The sequence below is a fragment of the Typopeltis vanoorti genome, chromosome 11 (genome assembly GCF_054136105.1).
Source record: "Typopeltis vanoorti isolate ZY-2024b chromosome 11, IOZ_Tvanoo_1.0, whole genome shotgun sequence".
NCBI lineage: Eukaryota > Metazoa > Arthropoda > Arachnida > Uropygi > Thelyphonidae > Typopeltis > Typopeltis vanoorti.
This window is the reverse complement of record NC_143559.1, coordinates 68,583,299-68,596,658: the sequence shown is the minus strand read 5'-3', so window position 1 is coordinate 68,596,658 and position 13,360 is coordinate 68,583,299.

Here is a 13,360-nt window from a genome sequence, read left to right as displayed (position 1 = left end):
TTTATCCTCGGCTTTTGCTCTTTTTGTTTGCAACCAAGCTTCACTGAAATGATATAGGCTGTACTGTATAGAAGCTGATTTGTTTCCTTTATACTGCTGGTTATGACGGTTTCAATTACAGCATTTGCGTCTAAGAGAAGCTGTTTTAGCTTGGATTTTTTTTAAAGCTTTTAATATTACTGCACTTCTATTCAAAACATTCTGATGTATGTCGTCAGTTTGTTGTTTACTGAGTTGAAATCCAAAGTTTGATATAACTGCCTCCTGATGGTTTGCTGTCACTAGATTTGTTGGTTTATTTCGTAACTATTGCAGATCAAGTTCAGTAAATATTTTGTTACGGAAAATGAAATTCTTTTGGTCCAGAAGTCTTTGTTCTGGTATTGCAGATTCTGGGAATTTTTGTTTCCAAAATAAATGCATACGCTTTCTGAAACCTCGTTTTTCTGGTGTTCATCTGTAAAAACATTTCATAACTTCTCTGTTTTCTTCTACAGTCCATTTTTTACGTTTGGTTTATTCCAGTCGCTTTTCAGCTTTCTGCCCTGATTGCCCAGCGAAGAGAGCTGGGTCCTGTAGCCCACTTGTCGCCTGATGCCCAGGATTCCCAACATCTGACGCAATCCTTGATGACCCGGGCGTTGACTGATTTGGTATAGATCTCTTCTTCTTTTTCACCATTAAGATGGCGGATGGAACACCGTTAGCCTGGCACCTCAGTTGAGACCTGTCTGACAATGGTGGCCCTGCTGGAAGGTATGCTACCGCCAGAAGAGCTCTAAACATCACTGAGGCACGCAAGCCCCCCACATTATTATTATTATTATTATTATTATTATTATTATTATTATTATTATTATTATTATTATTATTATCCTGTCCTGTCTCGGCGATTCTGCAATAGAGCCGAGTCGCCTGCTGGGCATATTATCTGCTCAGTTTAGCTTATAAAAGTTTCATGTTTGATCTCTAGGTCAATGTTTTAACATTAATACAGCCTTACTTTACGGGAGGAACTAATTGCAATGCACTGTACGTTTTCAGCCATATTTGGATGGGATTCACATAAACAATGCCAACCAAGAATCTAAATTAAGATATATTAAAGGTGACTGTTTCCTACTAAAGAACATGTTTTCTAATAACACCCACCCACCCACACACACATACACACATACCCACACCCACTTATCCACCCATTCACCCCCACACACACACACACACAAAGTTTGAACCTGTAACGAGAATGAATTCACGAAGCATATCAGGGATTTATACATAATCAATGAATGGGAAATTGCCAAGAGAAAAAAAGGCCATGGTAAAATATTAGTGACGAGATAAGAGATTTTAGAAAAAATAAAATTTCTGGAACACTCTTCATAAAGAAAGAATATAAGGGCATATGAACAACACACACATATATATATATATGTGAAAAGTTTTTTACCTTGGGGATAATATATATTATTAAGGATACCAAGTAATTTTATAAACTTGTTTTTTTTACTCCTTCTCCCAAGTAAGCAAAACAGTTAAGTTTGCACCTGAGCGTAGTTCAAGTCTAAAGGTAGTGCAACACCAGGGCAACTCGTGTAAAGGTGGGTAAAGCTCTGCTCACTATTCTTAGTATTTCCCATAATGTAAAGCACATCTCACTAAGAGATGTCACTACCCAGACCGGTTTCAGCCTGTTTTGAGGTCTCCTCGGTGAGTAGCTATACTCTGAAATACCAAGGTTTTTAGTAATACAGAGCCTTATGAATTTAACCTATACAAGTTGCTACAAGGTGCTTATAATTTGAATAAGAAACTCTGGATGAGATAAAGATGTGAAAAGTTTTTTACCTTTGGGAAAATATATATTAAGGATACCAAGTAATTTTATAAATTTGGTGTTTTACTTCTTCTAATAATGTAAAATAGTGATCAGAGCTTTATCCACCTTTACAACGAGTTTCCCAGGTGTTGCACTACCTTTAGACTTGAACTACGTTCAGGCGCAAACTTAACGGTTTTGCTTACTTGCGAGAAGGAGTAAAAAAACCAAGTTTATAAAATTACTTGGTATCCTTAATATATATGATCCCCAAGGTAAAACACTTTTCACATCTTTATCTTATCCAGAGTTTCTTATTCAAAGTAAAAGCACCTTGTAGCAACTTGTATATGTAAAGTTGATAAAGCACTGTATTACTAAAAACCTTGGTATTTCAGGGTCTAGCTACTCACTTGAGGAGACCTCAAAAAAGGTTGAAACCGGTCTGGGTAGTGAACCCCCCCCCACCCATAATGTATAACAGTATACATCTCTTAGTGAGATGTGTTTTACATTATGGGAAATACTAAGAATAGTGATCAGAGCTTAATCGCCTTTACAATGAGTTGAACTATGTTCAGGCACAAACTTAACTGTTTTGCTTACTTGAGAGAATATATATATATATATATATATATATATATACACACACACACAGTAAAACCCCGTTTTTACGTTCCTGCAATTTACGTTTTCCTGCCATTTACGTCATTTTCTGTTGGTTCCGTCTTAAGGCCTATTCTCACGATATATTGTTTTCCCGCCATTAACAACTTGATGTGGACGTTATTTCCCGTGATTTGCGTTTTTTTTTTCTCGGTGGCAATACCGATATTCGAATCGATTTCAGCGGAAATCTGTGCATTTCTGTTCTCAGGTGGCGTTGTTTTCGGCTGTAGTTTCGTTTCCGCCATTACGGTGACTTGCGCGCATGCAGCAGTACTGTAGTGATGAGCGATACCGTGATTTTTCAATCACAGTACGAATTGATATTGCAGAATTTCTGCAACGTAATTTAGCGTTGAACGTTGCTTTCAAGTTGCGGTGGTGGATTATCCATGTTAGTAACATAGAGAAAAGAGACAGAAAATGTATTTCGGTAGAAGAAAAGATGGCAATTCTGCGACGTGTAAATTGGCATGCCGGAACACGTGTGCATTTTGCATACGATCTTGGACTCTCCGTGCCCACTTTGAACACGATATTAAAAAAAAAAAAAAAAAACGAAAGGCAAAAACAATCACCAATTAAAGATTTTTTTTTTTTAAATAGATAAATGTAAGTACATTGTAAATTCAATGTACTTACATTTATTCCAAGAGTCTATATATTCGTCTTCTATCGGTTCATTTTGATAAGGTTTCCCTGGCCTTAGAGCTGCTTTGAACTGGTTGGTTCTTCTCAGAGACCAGGTAGAAACCTTAAGAGAGCAAAAACTCTCGTTCAGTACTACAAAACCTGAAGTGTTGGAGAGGTGCATTTTTCGTAAGCGAGCTCTCGGTCGGTGCGTAAAATATTTACTAAAATAAAGAGCAAAAATGCTTCATTTCGGCCATGCATCATCATCTTAATCAAATTCCTGAAATGTGCCATCATGGGGTGTAGACCAGAGAGCTTACCAGAATACACACGCAGGCATTTACGAGTTGCCTTAGCGCGGACCTTATATAAAACATGATCGCTTGCCCAAATTTCGTACGAAACGTTCAAATTTTCTGCATTAGTCTTTGATATAATGCTGGATTTAAAATTCACTTGATCTAAATAGTTTTGCATTGCCGAAATAAATCCTTTTGGCTCTTTATTTTAGTAAATACTTTTAGGCACCGACCTAGAGTTCGCTTACGAAAAATACACCTCTCTGACACTTCGAGTTCCTTAGTACTGAACGAGAGTTTTGCTCTCTTAAACCTTAAGAGAGCAAAAAGAGAGTCTGGTCTCTTCAGAGAGCCAAACAGTTCAAAACAGCTGTCAGGCCAGTGAAACCTTATCAGAATGGACAAATAGAAGGCAAATATACATAGACGCTTGGGCGGAGGCTGTGTTTTCTATAAAGTCCGCTCTAGGGCAACTCGTAAAAGCTGGTGAGTGTATTCCGATAAGTTCTCTATTCACATTACATACGAAACTTTCATAGTTTCTGCAATCGGCTTTGAAATAATGCTGGATTTTTTTATTCACTTGATTTTTATAGTTTTGCCTCGCCGAAATGAAGCCTTTTGGCTCTTTATTTTAGTAAAAGGGAGAGCAATAATTGTTAACCAAAGATCTAGCAGAGTTCTGGGCATGTTGTAAAGATTCTAATGCCACCCGTATAATTTATCAAACCAATACAGTCAGCCATCTATCGATTCATATGGAACCAAACAAATTGGCTTTACTACTCCAAGTTAAGTACTTCTCTTAAAGAAGAACAAAACATGTCCGCCATTGACCACGGGATAACAACGTTTAGTACTCGCTTTTTTCTTAATACCATTCAACAGAAAATGGCACCACCGTATATGTATTTTCAGTTCTGCCACTAGAGATCTCTCTTTGTTTGCCACCTTAAAAATGACAAAAGCGCACGTGCCAGTGAGCCTAACAAATTTTTACAAAGATGCTCTTCGAAGAGGTAAGTTAAACTTTCAGCACACAGTGAAGACAGCATTCCTTCCTTAATTCATTAATGAAACCCATCTTCCACAACACGATGGTAAGGAATCCCTTCACGCAGAGAGAAAGAGAGAGAGAGAGAGAGAGAGAGAGAGAGAGAGAGAGAGAGAGAGAGAGATCTTAGGGTCTTGGGCATGAGAGTCTTGGGTGAAATTTTTTCTCCAAGCCTTATCTGGCACTTTCCAAAATCACTCACAAACTTGGAATATACGAATCAGGCTGAGAAGATGCACATTGTGAAATCTTCTTTTCAAACTGCTATGCCTGATAACGGAACGGAAGAGGGGCTCAGTTCTCCTGACGCTGAGGATCCGGTGCATCACTTTTTGATAAAAACCAACAAAGCATGCGAAAGACCTACCTTGTAATATAAACAAAATCCACAGCACTCTAATACAACAGTCCGACCCAAAAACTTCATTGGAAAATCCGACATCATCCCACCAAACACTATTGCACTGGTTCCTACCATATCGCACAAGAGCCACCAAGTCCGACGCAGATGTGCAGTGTAAAATGTGACACAATGCACTACCTATTTCAACTGTATTACGGAAATTCAACCCGGATGTTTCAGACAACTGTCTGTTCTGCTACTGAGCAGGAACAGTCCGGGATATATACTAAGAATGCCCCGTCAACACCCAGTTAATCTGTTCGTCTCTGGAAATGTACAGTTTCTATCTTCAACACAGAGATCCTGATGGCAGAACACTTTCAGAAATATAGGAAGCTAACCATCTTCTTGAGGCCTTCAGACAAAAGATGACAAGTCGTATGCTACATGAGCATCATTATCGCAGGAAAAACAACCCAGGTCTTTTCCACCAAGACTGGAATCAAAGGAATCAACTCCTGGTGTACAGCGCGATTGCATCACAGTCTACCTTCCAACATAGAAATGACATTATTGCTCACTGTACCAAAGACAGGAAGAAGTAGATTTTCGTACTTAACTGTGTGAATGATGATCATCTGCTACTTTCATGTAATTACGTATGATTTTTTAATGGCAAGTGATATTTTCGTGTAAGTTTTAGTATCCTGTTATAAAACCTGTCATTGGTATCAAAAGCGCAATATAATCCTATGACAATTGATATTCTTATGTAATTTATCTCAACAATCAATGAACATGTAACCTCCCTGCCTGACAGCAGAGATCCAAGATCCGATTAACCCTGTACATAAGATTGTAATTTTTAAATAAAAAAATCTATATATCTCTGCTAGGTGACCAAGGTGTTGCACGCGTTCATATTCCTCATGCCTTTTTCACCTTTTTTTTTTATACGTTTTCCGCAAAGAAGGACTTGCTTTTTTATAGGAATATATTCTCCAATCTAAGAGCTATCCGCTCATACCAGTTGTGTACGCCGAAGTGTAATGATAAGTAATTTATGACAGTTTCCTTTTCCTGCTGTATGAGTTCCTATCTATTTTCAACTTCGACGCTATAATTCCTTTCTCGCCACCTGTGCTAGCTGGACTCCTCATCTGCGGCTATCGCCGGCGAAGGATTATCTGCCATGGCAACAGTACATTTCTGTACTACCACTGACTCAGCAAAGCAAAGACCCCCGACGACTTCAGACCCGGGAGGAAGAGCAAAGTTCACAGAAGCTATTGGCATGGAAAGCGGTCAGTCAATTCAAAATCTTATGTTAGTGTTGTAACAAATTGAAATATCCTTTCGTCCCCCATCCCCTAAAAAAAAAAAAAAAACGCTGATCTCACACACGAATGCCACATCAGCCAGCAGTAGACCAAACTACCACCGTTAACGACGTCATTTCCCGAGAAAATGGAATTGTTATTTTCGCCGCCAAAGAAAGCATTCCACTAGAAGTGTATCTGACGGCGATCACCAATATTGTACCGCAAAATATATCACTGACGCTTCCCGTATAGCTGGTACTGTGCAAATGTATTTCAGCCACATGTGATGGGAAAAAACGGTACTGCAAAGAGGCATCTTTATTGGCGATTATCACTTCGAAGGAGCTCTAATAGCACTGACGCCGACAACAGTAACGGAAACAAATATTCCCCCTGAAATTCTTCATCAGATCCACCTTATCAAGATACGGTTCTGTCAAAGGAAAAATACGCACATTATCAGCCCACGATAAAGCCTGAATTCGCCCATGTCCAAAGCTTTCGAAGACAGGCATTAATGCACTTCCCAAACAACGACGCACTACGGAACACAAAACCTGCCAAAGTTAATCAACACTGACATAAATGAAATCACCTACACTTTCCACATATCTTTCTCATCACAATACTTCTTCTATCATGAAGAGGGTCATATTAGGAAACACTTCCCCTACATTTCTAACGATTCATCAACAAATATCCCAGCCCAGAATAGCAAATCAGTGGAACGAAACAACTTGGTACATGAAGAAAATCAAAGCATAGGGAAAAGGAAACTGAAAATCCCCTCCGCATCACGAATTTCAGAGCCAAGAAAATCCCCAAATGGAAAAGACAAAGTTGACATTGCTCTTGAACCTGTGCCGAGTAATGAGATCTAAAGCTGTGATAACGAAGTATCACAGCACGCATCACTTAACAAACAGCATGAAAACACGGATCCTCCTAACAGAGATGACCAGAATAAACTAATTATACGCAAAACCCCTAGAATCACCAACCCAGGTTTCCACTAATTCAAAACCTCATTCGATAGAAGAAACTACTCAGCATGGCCTTTCATCACCTGCAGTCAGCCAAGGAGGAACAGAGTTCCCAGACGATGCGAAACTATACAACCACATGACGACTTAGAAGAGGAAGAAACTGAGGGGAACTTCCCCACACTGACCTTCCCCTAATCATGAAGCACCTGTCATCCTTCATACAAAGAGTGCGAGGCTACCATCACAAATTGAATATAGCCCTCAAATTCACCACAAGAATACCAGAATTAATATCCCAACTTCAGGATCTACACTCGAAAGTTAACTGTAAAAAGAGCAGAAATTAACAGAAGCAAGCGAATCTACTACCTAATTAATATGCTACAAACACAATACCAGGAACAATATTTGATTAAACTTACAATCAAATTCTCATAAACATACTGTCGTTGAGTCTTTTTTCTCTCAATGTAAGTCGATGTGTCTCTGCTTTACGTCGATGTGTCTCTGCTGGAATTTAGTTCATACGGAAGATAACAGACACAGAATATAAAATTTCCGCATCATCTGCGCTAAGGCCGTCATTTACAGCTTCTACCTTAAGCACACAAGAAATAACCAGCACCCATCTATCACCGAATCAGCACAAACCATCTTGTGTAGCCTACGTCAGAAACTACAAAGCAGGCTTTCACTGGAACTTGATTATTACAAATAAACAAGAACTGTCGCGAAATTCATAGAGGAGTGGAATACAACCGGTACCCTGTTCTGGATTGCCGACGACGATACACTTCAACTGAAAGATAGATAAGAATGAACTATAATGTAGACTCTTTTACTAAAAAGACAAATCCTGTCTATTCCTCATTTACCTTTTGTCTCCTTTCTCTTGTATATCCGTAAGGAGGATCCTTTTTTTTGCACTTTGTAATATATAATCTTATATATATATTTATAATATGTAAATAATATTTTTCTTGCCTATTTTCCAATGTACATTTCACCAAGTTAAATAAATAAATAAATAAATAAATAATATATTTATTCAGTTCAAGTGACGTTTTCATCCTCTGTACTAATCCCCCCAAAGATAGGTATTTTCTATTCTAATCCCAACTAGAGTAGCATTTTCTAATTACATTATGCCCATCTGAAAGGGTGTGCCTATTTGTATTATGGGACACTATTGCAATTATATACAGGGTGTTCGGGATAAATTTGACATATTTATAATTAATTATATTTTTCCGTAAGTTACATGTATTAACACACACTTCTCTTCATTTAAAAGTTTGGACCCTTCTTCATTCATATACAAGATGTCAGAAAGGATGGATAGCTGGAACCCACCTGAATCATGGAAGAGAATAACTTGTATCATGATGATTCGTGCCCGCCATCAAAATAAGGATATTACGACTGCTGCCCAATGCTCCCTGAATACAGTAAAAACAATCAGGCATGAACTAGAGACTTGCAATGGTGACTATGAGGATGTAGCAAGAAGAAAGATCCCTAGCAGACGATCTGATTGCGTTCGTACAGCAGAATTCCTCGCAAATCTGCAGGAACAGGTGTTGAAGAACCCTGGCATTGGAATTCGGGCTTTGTTCGTGGAGTTGCTAACTGTAGTCAAGCCCTGGATAACAAGGGTAGGCAATGGTAGGCCGTATGTATGGCAGCAGGATTCGGCCCCTTGCCACACCTCTGGGAAAAGTCAAAAATGGTTGTCTGAAAATTTCTACGACTTCACCAGTCCAAATGTTTGGCCTCCAAACTCCCCAGACCTTAACCCCATGGATTATTTTGTATGGGGCGCAGTTGAAAAAGACACCAATCGCACTTCCAGTAATACAAAAGCCCAGTTAATGGATAAAATTAAAACAGTTTTTGCGGCCCTTCCCAGGGAGACTGTAGCATCAGCTTGTTCGAGGTTCCGAAGCAGAATTGAAGCTGTGATCGATGCTAATGGTGGTTATTTTGAGTAAATCTTGTTGATAGTATTGTAATTAACTCTGCCTGTAATGTTTTTTTGTCAATTCATTAAATTTAATAGATACAAAGAAGATTTTCTTTTTCCTTACGAAACTGTCAAATTTATCCCGAACACCCTGTATATATATATATATATATATATATATATATATATATATATATATATATATATATATATATATATATATATATATATATTAGGGTTACCAAGTAATTTTATATGCTTGGTTATTTAACTCCTAATTCCAAGTATCCAAAACAATTAAGTTTGCGCCTGAAACATAGTTCAAGAACATAGTGCAAACTTAATTGTTTGCATACTTGGGATTAGGAGTTAAATAACCAAGCTTATAAAATTACTTGGTAACCCTAATATACAGTATCCCCAAGTTAAGAAATTAATTACATATATATATATGCATACACACACCGATATATTTTTATATGTGATCCACACACAAAGGACCACAAGACATATAGCACACTAGCCGGAAGAAAGGAATAGTCTGATAGTCTGTTTATATTTTGCTTGAACAGCTATGGGTTGTAATCATTCACTGAGGCACACACACACACACACACACACACACACACACACACACACACACACACACACACACACACACACACACACACACACACACACACACACACACACACACACACACACACACACACACACACACACACACACACACACACACACACAGGTTGATCAAAAATTAAAGTATCCCTATAAGACCTTGCTAAGTGCCACCCCAGTGATCCAAATGCTGTAAATCTTTGCAACAATAAATGGTGCATCATGTTGAAGCGATATTTGTTAGAGATATCACTAAGGGGCACTATATGATGTACCAAATTTAGACATAGTAGTTTTTCTGTAAAAAGGAGAAAAGCGATACAATCATAAATAACACATTTCTATTCACTTCGATTGTATATTCACGAGCTATGCTATGCTGTTTAAAATGCTGCCCTTCTCAGTATGTCACAAACTACTTCCTTTGTACAGTGTGATCAACGGCAGAACGATCTCGTTGTGACAGATGTTGGGCACATGCTGCATTGTTCTGTAAGGTTATCAGGGTGATCCTGATAAACTGTCTTTGAGAAATCCCCAGAGCCAGAAGTCACAGGGGTCAGTTCATTTGAACGAAGTGGCCTTGAAATGGAAACAGACGGTTGTTCACTCTGGCTTTCGTGAAATGTTCTCGATGAACCGAATCGACAAGCATGAAATGACTGAATCCATGCACAGGTGTTGCTGTTGCCGTGGTACAAAAAAATTCTTTACCATATCGCGATACCTCTAGTCAGAAACTGAAAAAGTCATAGGTTCCGATTGGTGAATGTCCTCAAAGAACAGTCCAATGATACAAAACTGTAAACCCGCACCATAAAATAACTTTGGGTGAATGCAAAGGAATTTGTTTGATTGAATGCGGGTGTTGCGCATCCCAAAACCAACAATGTGGGTATTCACAGCTCCATTCGTGTGAAAGTGAGTCTCATCTTCCTACAAATCATCAATGTCAATGTAGCGTCTACTGCCACTTGAGCAAGGAATTTTAATGCAAATATCAGTCGACTTTCAAAGTTCTGCAGGCACAAATTCTATGTCATGGTTTATCCGGAATGGCTATAAATGCAGAATCTTCCATAGAATTTTCTAGACCGTTGTGTAAAGCGCATAAAGTTGTCTTGATACAGCATATGCACTGCACGAGCCCGTGCCGATATTCATGACTTGCTCCACAATGGCAATAGCAAGTTTATTCACTAGTTTTGAATTGATTGGTTTTCGACCTCTGCCTGTTTTGCCTTCAGCTGGGTAAAAATGCAATCTACCCAACAGGTAGAATGGCTAAAAATGCAGAATCTTTTGTAGACGTTTTGAAACAGTTGTGTAAGGCATATAAATGTCTTGATACATCATTTGCACCTCATTAACTAACTATGTTATGGTCTGCTCCACAATAGCAGTAATATCTTCATTCACTTATAATGAATTGTTGGGTTTGTGACCACTGCCAGTCTAACTTCCAAGCATGGGCGAATGCTGGTCTTGAAATTCACTCTTGCTCTTGTTATCATTCAGGTAGTGAGAGGTGTGATTGAAATCTAGTTAGAGGAATAATGAATTACTGACCATTTAAAACTCTATATTAAGAAATTTATGTACATTTAGTCATACAAATGCAACATTTGTTTCGCAAATGATATTCTATCTTTTTATTTAAATTAAGTGGATATTGAATCCAACATTCTTTCATACACGAATATAGAAACTACAAGAGTTTCATACCGAATATAGATAGAGACTATAAACGTGTGAAGCCTTTTGGCTCTCTTTTTGGTTGTTTTTGTAACGTGACACCTTTTTTAGCAACTCGTATCGTAAAGTACAAGTTCTGTATCACTTCATCCTGAGTATTCTTGGTCTAGCTTCCGCTGACGAGACCTCGAAAATGGTCGAAACCGGTCTGGGTAGTGACCCCCCCCCATAATCTATAACATCATACATCTCCTGGGAGATGTGTTTTACATTATGGGAAAATACTAAGGACAGTGATCGGAGCTTTCTCCACATTTACTACGAGTTGCCCTGTCAGGAAAGGTTGCACACGCTTGTATCCACCGAAACTTTTTTAGTCTCTATCTATATTCGGCATGAAACTCTTGTAGTTTCTATATTCGGCTATGAAATAATGTTGGATTCACTATCCACTTAAATAATTGTGCATTGCCGAAGTAAAGCCTTTCGGCTCTCTTTTTCAGATATTCTATCTTTTTCCATTTAGCTACTTGAATACAAATTCTACCCTACAATCCTTCTTAATGAACTGGTGAATAACATCGTCATAAAAAGTTGGTTGTAGCTTATTTTTCGCAAGCATCGCACACTTGTTAAGGCTGGCTGAAGCTCACTGGCTAGAGCTACATTGACTGTGTATGGCCTGTGTTTATGCAACAGTGTGAGATGACGTGAAGGGAGCGGAAATGGATATGCTCGCATATGAAACCACAGCGCTGCCCCAAGGACCTGGAAGCTCCGACAACCGAGCAAACCAAGGTCGCTTTGACTAGACGAGTAAGCATCGGCTTTCGATACACAACGGAAAGCTCAATTATTGCCATGCAAGCTTAAGACGTCTTCTGTCTACAAAAATAAAAGCCAAGATGGAATGCTTATAAATGCATGCATTTATTAACAAATAAATATTATTTCTTTCTCAAATAAGAAGAGCGACGCATAACAAGCATGGAAAATGCGCTCTTGCTTCCAATGAACCGCTTTCTTCAAAATGACTAATCATTTGTGTCATCATATGTCCTTCTTTTTAAACCCTCCTGACAGCTACCGACTTGCATGATAAGCAAATTCTATTAATTTGTTACATTACCTTGCTCTCTGGTGGTGAATTTTGGAACTACTGTTTTCTTTTTCTCTTTTTTTGAGATATCGTTTCCGCATGAAGTACAATGTCATCATTCAAATTGTCGCAGCCGGTTAGTCCAATCAACGGTTAGCACTCCACAAGGTATTGAACCTTAAAGTATCCAACAGGAATACTTTATTGAAATATCAGCTAACATATTATTAATAATCAATAATAAGCTAACACCATAAGGGATGAAAAATCCGAGTGCCAGGGAGAAAAAGCCCTCTTGCTCGTGGCAGAGATCAACTAACTCGGGAACCGGTCGAAGAAAGCTTACAGAAATTTCCTTCAATCGGCGACTAGTCTCGAACAATAAATCGATTTTCTGCAGCCTAGCGCAGAGAATGCAAGCCCCTCTTCCACTGAGCTACACAGGACTGACTAACACTCCCCGAAGGAACACGGCCTTGTCGTGACGGTGGAGCTTGCATGCTTCAGTGATGTTGAGATCTATTCAGGCGGTTGCATAGCTGCCAGCAGGGCCACCCTTGTTCAGGCAGGTCTCAACTGAGGAGCCAGACTAACATGTTCCATCCCCCCATCTTAATGGTGAAAAGGAAGAAGAGATCCATACCGGATCAGTCGATGCCCGGGTCATCAAAGACTGCGTCAGATGTTGGGGATTCTGGGCATCAGGCGACAAGTGGGATACAGAACCCAGCTCTCCTTGCTGGGCAATCAGGGCAAGAAGCTGAAAAGCGACTGGAAGAAACCAAATGTAAAAAATGGACTATAGAAGAACTACTAGTTTCGAACATTAAGTCGATCGATCTTCTGCAGCCTAGCGCAGCCAA